At 33.5% G+C, this 9,048-nt stretch overlaps 1 long non-coding RNA gene across 1 annotated transcript; it reads right to left on the minus strand.

Annotated features, from left to right (window-relative positions):
* Positions 1-824: 824 nt before the first annotated feature.
* LOC109133644 (uncharacterized) lies at positions 825-3,028 on the minus strand. The gene is made up of 3 exons (XR_002038772.3): positions 2,763-3,028; positions 1,833-1,898; positions 825-1,134 (listed from the first exon to the last, which is right to left on the minus strand). It is a non-coding gene; the product is annotated as an uncharacterized LOC109133644 (long non-coding RNA).
* Positions 3,029-9,048: the final 6,020 nt, after the last annotated feature.

Raw genomic sequence — 9,048 nt, forward strand, 5'->3', positions numbered from 1 at the left:
GAGAGGAGTGTTTAAAAGTCGTGCATTGTGGATTTTGGGCCGATCTGCGTCGGATGGGCCAAGGGTCCGACGCAGATTACTTTGTTATGTGCGTCGCACTACAGGCTTCATGCGACGCACATAGATGATTTGCATCGCACATTAGTTACAAACGACACACATCGTTCGTTATGTGCGTCGATTCATTGTTGCATGCGACGCAAATAGTATTTTTGCGTCGTTTCCGTGTTTGTGCGACGCAAATGGGGCGACGCGAATTGACCTTTTTCTACTAGTGAAAGTGGTAAAAAATTTGTCAAATTCTCTAATCCAGTTCTCCATCTTAGTAGGGTCACCTTTTCCATCAAAAGAAGAGGGTTTCTTCTGGTCAATTGCCTTAGAAATCACAGCGGTTTTTGAACTAACATTGCCATCATTAGGAGTAACAGGAGTATTAAGAGCAGCCGCTTGAGCCTCAGCAAGTTTCTCCATAGCATCAGTTAAGGCTCGAGTGGATTGAGCTATCCCATGCATCATACGATTCGAGCTCGAGTTTCTGGCACGCGCGTGTCTATGCAACATCTTAAAAGCAAAATAGAAACAAAGATAAACCAAAAATGATTCACCCTTACCAAATTACTCTTAACAAAAGAAAGAAAAGAAATTAAATAAATGAATCAAGCAAGAACACGAAAAGAGAAGTATATATCAGCTCATAATAGTATAATTCCTTGCCTTCCCATATCACTTCCTCACAACGGCTTTTCAATTTTAATAAGTTTAATTACCTATTCTTGTTTAAAGTCATCTTAAGGAAATCTTAGTAACCTGGCTCTGATACCAACTGTAACAACCCTGAATTTCCAATACTTCTAAAATCAACTTAATAAAAATAAACTCGGAAATCCAAAGGTGCTACGCCGCGATAATTATTAATAATAACCGCAAGGCTAATGGTTCTAACTAAAACAATAACCAAAAGTTTTAACTAATTATTACAGACCAACTAAATAGAATGTAAAATAATTATTACAAACCAGAACATAAATCTTATAATCAAATGAATAACAGCGGAAGTCTTTTTAAAAGTCCTATTAAATCAAAAGGGATCCAACGCACTCTTTAACCCAACTGGCGCTAACTATCTTCAAGTCCCTGCACATTCAACACTACAATATCAACCAAAGGCTGAGCAAGATTTATTACTGTAATAAAACAAAACTGTTCAATGTATAGGTAAGATATGTAGGAATATCTTACAAATTCATTTAAAAGGTGTACAGATTATATATATAAAAATTAACTTTCTAATAACCATCTTTCTTTCTTTCTAAACTATTCTGTAAAACTTTCAAATATAACCTTTCGAAATCTGTGAGTAGGAAGTAATAGAAATCCAATGAGTTAGCTAGGCTCACTAGACAAGGTAAACACCAAAGTCCCTAGTATGCATACCCCTAACTTGATAACAAACCAAGAAGGAAGACTAATGGCAAGTGTATTGATCAACATACACCCAAGTACTAAAATATATTGTTGAGACAATGTTAACTCAACATACTTCCAAACTCGGAGAATACCGCTTACCGGCAACCCCACAATAAAACTCTATAAACCCTCGTAAGGGTGAGGAACTTCCTCCTTTCAAAATCTCAACTTGGTAACATTGAGGAACTTCCTCCTTTTATATAAATCTCATGAATAATCTCATAAACTCTTTCAATATAAATATCGAGAACCATTTAAATCTCAACGTATAAACTTCATAAAACAATCTCATTGGAAAAATAAATTTCCAAACATTATGAAACAATTTCTCAACTCATCTGTACAAGCACAGTATGAAATCTTACCTTATCAGCAATAAAGTCAAACAAACTCAACCTCAAGTCAGAAGGATTCTTCTATAAATCCGGAATCTACAATATAATAACAGATGTAGTATAATTACTCGTGGTATACCTAGAGTTGTCTCACAAACTATTTTATCATTGCATAATTAGGACTTACTAGATATCCTAACTCTAAAATAATACAGCATTTATAGTCATATCGTATAGGAAAGTGGCAACATTTGTGGGTAAAGCAAAAATCTAAACACGTACTATATATATGATAATAGTATATGTGTAGTATACTAATATATAACTAATTGGTATTTAAGACCAAAGAATAATATGTCAGTATTAGAACTTTGTAAAACTAATTTAGATGATCACTATTCACTACCCTATAACATATTACCGCCACCACCATAACACCAAAACAGCTAAACAGCAAGAACTTGCACAAGGCATAACTCCTAGTATACAACTCCAAATCACGCAATTCTTGAGCCTAAATTCATTAACTCTTCAAGCTCTACAACTTTCATGCAGGAAGCAAGGTCTAAAAACGACAGAATCATTGAGAAATTGCCAAAACAGTAACTGCGTGCAAAACAGAACATACAATGAAAACAAACTTTTATAACAGTAAACCATATTGAATCAAGCTTAGATTACTACTCTGTTTTGTAATGAAACCACAACCTACACCAATACACATCAAACCAACATAATGGAAATTTCATAATAATTTTGAAACTAACAACTAGCAAATCAAACCCCCAAATTATGTTAACTAAATCAAATTAACCATCAAACATGAACCTTTCATAAAAATTTCGCACACCATAAATTTTCCCCAATTTAATTTACCCAAGAACCCTAATTTAACATACCCAAACTTTGAAACTTAAACAAAACTGAAATTCGAAATTGAAACTATAAGTTAGAACTTACTTGAACAGTGAAATGAAATTACTCAAGAAAAGACTCAAAAGTCACCCCTTTGATCTGATTTTCGCCCCAAACATTCACTAGATCAAGAGCCAAGTTTTCCTTCTTTGAAATACCCACAAACTCAAGTAATATAAAAGATAGATGAGAAGAAGGTTTGAATTGTGATAAAGTTGAACAAAATTTATAAATTCATGGTGTTGGATCAAGAATTAGAGAAAAGATAGATGGAGAATAAGGTGAATGAAGAAGAATGAAGAAATAAAAGGGGAAGCCTCCTCTCTCCTCCTTTTTCTCTCTTCTCTCTCCTCTCCCACAAAACCCTAATTTTCAATCTAGGGGCTACCACCACCCTTTTGGGCGGTGGTAAGCCCTTTTCTGGTTTTATTACTAGCTTTTTACGTTTATGTTTCCAATAAATCTTAGTTCTCTCTAATGGAGAGTTTTTCTACCCATATATTGGGTTATGTCTACCCATATATTGGGTTTTATCTCTCTCCATGTGAGAGTTTAGAGAATTTATTTTTGGGTTTTTCTGTATTTCAAGATGTTGATTTGTTGATCAAAATTTGTGCGGAGTTGCAACAGATGTCAAGACTTCGTTTACAATCACTTGAATTGAATCCGATTCTACTTCAAAACTACAAAAGATCGATAGACCCCTTGCAGAAGGCTGCATCAGACAGCGATGTGAAAGACAAGGGTTTTCAGAAGTGTTAGATCTACTCAACGATCGTGGTTTTATCATATTAGAATTGTATTTATTTCATTTGATATGTATTTGTTTAGTATTGACTTTTATTGTAGATGTCGTATGACTTTGAATCAATGAATTAATGTTACTTTCAAAAAAAAAAAAAAGAAATAAAAGGGGAAGGGCTACGGGGAAGCTTACTGAACCCTTTTTGCCTCTTTTTTTTTCTTTTGTTTTTTTTTTTCTTTTGCTTACTCCATCTTTATAATAGATTAGTTAGGTGACTTAGTTCACCTAGGAAATCTAGGATTTAGTTTTTTTCTTTTTTTTTTTACTACTTCAAAAGGTAGAGTCAAAGTTAGTAAAAAAATATATATTTTTAATAAAAGAAATATGGAATCATTTTCATTAAATAAATTAATACAAATAATTATTGAACGGGTATAAAAATACGGGGTGTTACACCATCAAACCAAATCTCACAGATAGACACAAAACCACAAGATTGCAGTTTGTTCTGTCACATATAATCTCAAGAATAATAACAGAGAAACCAAGGTTTGACATACTTTACAATATGATACAGATATATGAAAAATGGTTTTTCATGAGCAAGATAACACAGAGGTAATATTTATTATCAAAAGCGGAAGATCCATACAAAACATGTCAAGCAAAACACTTCACAACAAAAGTTGTGTTTATGGGGGATTTCAAGAACTATTTTTGTTGATAATGGGGTGTGTACATATGATGGTAAAATAGGCACATACTCATGTATTGATGAAGTGGCAGCCTAAAGAAGGAGCAACAACAGAGAAAGGGGCCCTTTAGAATTAAAAGCAAAATAAAGTATCACCAAGAAAACCATGAAACACATGCTTATAAACACACTGTTGGCGACAATCATGGCTAAATGACCAACTTTTGGATGCAAAACTATTTGGATACAACAGGACAATGCCAGACCACACAAAGCACCAAATGATCCACTGTAGTTAGAAGCAGCAAAACAGGATGGGTTTGACATCAACCTAATCCAACAACTAGCTCAGTCCCCAGATCTCAACGTACTTGACTTAGGTTTTTTCTGTAGCAAATAGTCTATACAACACCAAGCATTCCCAAGTTTTTTCAAAGTGTAGTGGATGCCTATAACATCTATGATCCCAAGTTGATCAGCTACACTTGGTTGCACCTAATGTATGTCATGGTTGAAATATTGAAGGTAAAGGGTGGAAAAAATTACAGAAATCCCCACAAAGGCAAGAGAAAATTTGATAGACTTGGTCATCTACCAATTTATGTAGAAGTTTATGATGAGTTGTTAACTAACACAATTAGTTTCCTTAATCAAGACATAGTCAATGGTCTCGACTTGTGTGGGATGGAATGGTCCTTGGTTCAGATGAGGTGTAGAAGCTAGGCAGATCACACAACAGAGGTCATATTACAGAAGACTCATCAAAGAACTAACTCAGCAACATGTGATTTAGGATACTTAGAGGTTGGTATATCAACTTTTTGTAAATCATAAACATGTGTAAAAGTGAATATGAATGGAATTTTTATTGAAACCAAAATCATAATTTGGTTTTCATCTGATGATACATGTAAAGGGAACCAAAAAAACAAAATCAGGAATAAGGTTGTCCACTCAGGAAGTCCCCAATCACCCATAGAAACAACAAAAATGACCATATATGTAGCCTCCTAAACAGAACAAGAGTTGAAACATGAGTGGTAGTATGGGGTGTTGGTTAACTAGTAAGGTCTTGTACAAAATCTATATCATAAATGGCCTCATTCATCATAGAGGATATAAACATCTTAGGTCAATGTTATCAATCATAAAACAAGACATTTCACAAAGGCTAATTATCCCCTATTTTTGCTTCTACAAATGTTAACAATTACTCTTTGGGTGGCATACAAGTAGGCCAACTAAATGTAGTTTGTGTAAAGAGTGAAATAAGTTTCACATCATGGAGGATCAACCCTTACTGACATATCCCATCTGCCAAACCATTGACACATACGTATCCCAAATAGGGTGGAATGGCACATAACAAACCATTATTGTCATGTGACCATATCACTCCATCCAGGGATGTTCTTGTCTCAGATTGGAAGATGTACCTAACATGATAAACATACCATACACAATTTTAACATGATATCATGCTAGGACATACCGTTATGCAACCCTAATCAACTAACAACAATTCAAAGCTTAATCGACTAACAACAATCTCAACCCACGGTCAAAGATCATCAACAAACAACAAAAAAGATCCATAAATAACACCATTTAAGCTAAATTACCCTAATTAACTAACAACAATTCAAATCTTAATCAACTAACAGCAATCTTAACCCATAGTCAAATATTGGGCTGGCAATCAGGTCGGGTTGGGTCAGTTTCAGGTTGACCTGATTTATATTTCAGGTCACTTATCCCTGACCCAAACCCGACCTGATTTATATTTCAGGTCGAAAACCTCAACCCAAACTCGACCTTATATTTTTCGTGTTGACCCAAAACCAACCCAAAATGACCTGAAATAAAAATCTAAATATCCAATGGTAATAAAACTGCCAACTTAGTTCAGGTTGGTATTGTACATGTAACATGTTTAAGTTCCAACATTCAAAGCCAGAATTTTCAGGTTGAACTTTGAAGTGAGTTGGGCTTGGCCCAATATTATAACCTAACCGGCTAAGGGCTAACCTAACATGATATAAATTATTTTTAAATCAGGTCATTTTGGGTTATTTTCAGGTTCAAATGGTCAACCTGAACCTAACCCATTATTTTTTCAGGTCGGGTTGGGTCGACTCATTTTTTTTCAGGTCGAAAATCTCAACCCAAACCCTAAATTTCAGGTCAGTTTCAAGTCGGGTTATCAGGTTGGGTTAGTTTTTGCCGGTCCTAGTCAAAGATCATCAACAACAAAATTGATCCATAAATAACAACATTTAAGCCAAATTTTATGAAACCCTAATCAACTAACAACAATTCAAAGCATAACCAACTAAAGCAATCTTAACCCACAGTCAAAGATCATCAATGAACAGCAAAAATGATCCATAAAAAGCACCATTTAAGTCAAATTTATGAAACCTTAATTAACTAACAACAATTAAAAGCAACTAACAGCAATCCTAACACACAGGCAAAGCTCATCAACAACCAACATAAATTCCAACATTTGAGCCACAAATCTCAACCCCCTAAATCCTAATAGATTTATGAACAATTAAAGCCACACACAAGAATTCACATAGATTAATTAACAAAAACCTGAAAATTGACAAGAGTTTAAGATCATTTCACTATTGGAGAGACATTGCAACATCATTTGTTTAGAGAATCCTATTTTTTAGTATTTTGGGATGAAGTACTTGGCACATCATCTTCTCTAGAAGACTAATCTCCATCACCAACATCGCCAGATTTACCAAACTTAGTAGGTAAATCATCACTTTCTCTAAGATCAGTAGATTTTAGAGGACTTGAATCATCAAAAATGATTTTCTTCCATACATTGAACCCAGATGCTTCATCTTCGGAACTAGAATGAAGCTCTGACGTCATTAAGGGCTTATTCTCCCCATGTTTTTTTCAGTTCAGTTCAGTTCAGCTCAGTTCAGTTTAGTTCAGTTCAGTTCAGCTCTATTCTTTTATAACTATTTTGTAAAATATTATTATTATGTTGGTCTAATTTATTTTACTAATTACTCTTATTATTATTTATTTTTATATATTATTATTATTATTATTATTATTTCTATATATTATTTTGTTTATTATAGCATTACTCATTATTATTGCTATTATTATTAGGAGGAACATGGTTTAGATTAAAAGCATAAATAAACCCACGTTTTTCAGCCCATAAACCAATCAAATCGCGTCAATATAATTTATGATGCAATTTTGTGCGGTCCGACCCAATCATTATTTTTTTTACTAAATATTATTATATATTAAATCTAATTATTAAAATAGTAATATTAACTTACTTTTTAGATATTATTGTGATTATATAATCATCATCTAGTATTAATATATTAATAAAAATAATATAAAATAATTATTATTAATTATCATTATTATCATTAATTATTATTATTAATAATTTATGATTATTAATATTATTTATTTATTATTATCATTTGAAAATATCTAAAATATTATTATTATTATTATTCATAATTAATTATTCATTATTATTACTTATCATTATAATAATTATTTAATATTCATATTATTATTGTTTAAATATTATTTATATATTTATTTTATTTTATTTTATTCAGTTGAGTTCAGTTCAATTCAGTTCAGTTCAGTTCAGTTCAACTCAACTCCGCTCCGCTCCGCTCCGCTCAGTTCAGTTCAGCTGTTTTATGCCGAAGAGAACATACCCTAAATTTGAAGTCGGTGTCTCAGACTGAACATAAGCCAAGTTCAAAGATGAATTATAAAAGGAGTCATTGTTGTAGCGGCAGCAACCAAGACTCCTCTTCGGATCTGGTGTCCGATTCTCCGAAAAGCAACTCGTATGTAACTTTAGAGGCCATCTTAGATGTACAACCAAATGGGGTAAAAAAATCCCAATCTCTACCCAAAAACAGAGGCTCGATCATAAAGTAGGGTCGTTGAGAGAATGAATCACAAAGAAGAGGAGTGAAATTTAGGGTTCTTATGAAGAAGAGAGAGAATCGCAAAGTGAAATTGTGTTGAAGAAAGAGGAAGGAACCTTAGGATTCTTCAAGAAGAGAGAAATTTCAAAATTAGGGTTCTTTAGAGAACTCTCAATAATTGAGGAGAGAGAGAAAGAGGAATAAGAAGAATTGAGAAGAATCGAGAATGTGATAGAGTGTTAAAACAAATATGATGTTTGGGAGGGGGATAAAAAAAGGAAGGGAAAGGCCAGATTATTAATTGTTGTTAGGTAGATAGGTGATAAATTTATGTGTGTTTACGTGAGTGGTTGTGTTAATTTAATAGTGACACAATTGTAATAAAATTTTATAAATCAGTACAAATTTCCTCCAAAGCCAAATCTTTTTAATGTTTTGAATTAGTTGAAGAAGAAAGAACAATCAAGCACTATAGGATAATAGATTACTTCATATAGGATAATACATTACTTCATATAACAAGCCATTTCTACTAATTTCATTACAAGCTGCTCAAAATCATTACTTCATTAGTGCATTCTAGATATGCTGCCAATGGCAAGCATTTTTGTAATTTGATACTACTTTGACTTCTCCAGAACCTTAAGGCACTTGTTCCATAAATGATCACTCCTTTTATGCATTCCAAAAGACCTATCCTTGTCAATCTCAGCACACATGTCATCCACAATCAAGCCATTGCACTTCTTCCCCATTCGAATGAGCTGCCTGCAGCACTTGGCTTCAAAATGAATTGGAAAGAAGTCGTTACTTACAACCTCCACGGCACAATCTAAGGTAATTTTTGATGCGCAAGCCAAAAATGCTGGGTCGGAGGAAGGTGATGGAGAATAGATGATGTCAGAGTCAGGTGCCAAGCTATTTTCGGGGGCAAGGTCGAGCTCGTAA

Source organism: Beta vulgaris, chromosome 8, assembly GCF_026745355.1.
Source record: "Beta vulgaris subsp. vulgaris cultivar EL10 chromosome 8, EL10.2, whole genome shotgun sequence".
Lineage (NCBI taxonomy): Eukaryota > Viridiplantae > Streptophyta > Magnoliopsida > Caryophyllales > Amaranthaceae > Beta > Beta vulgaris.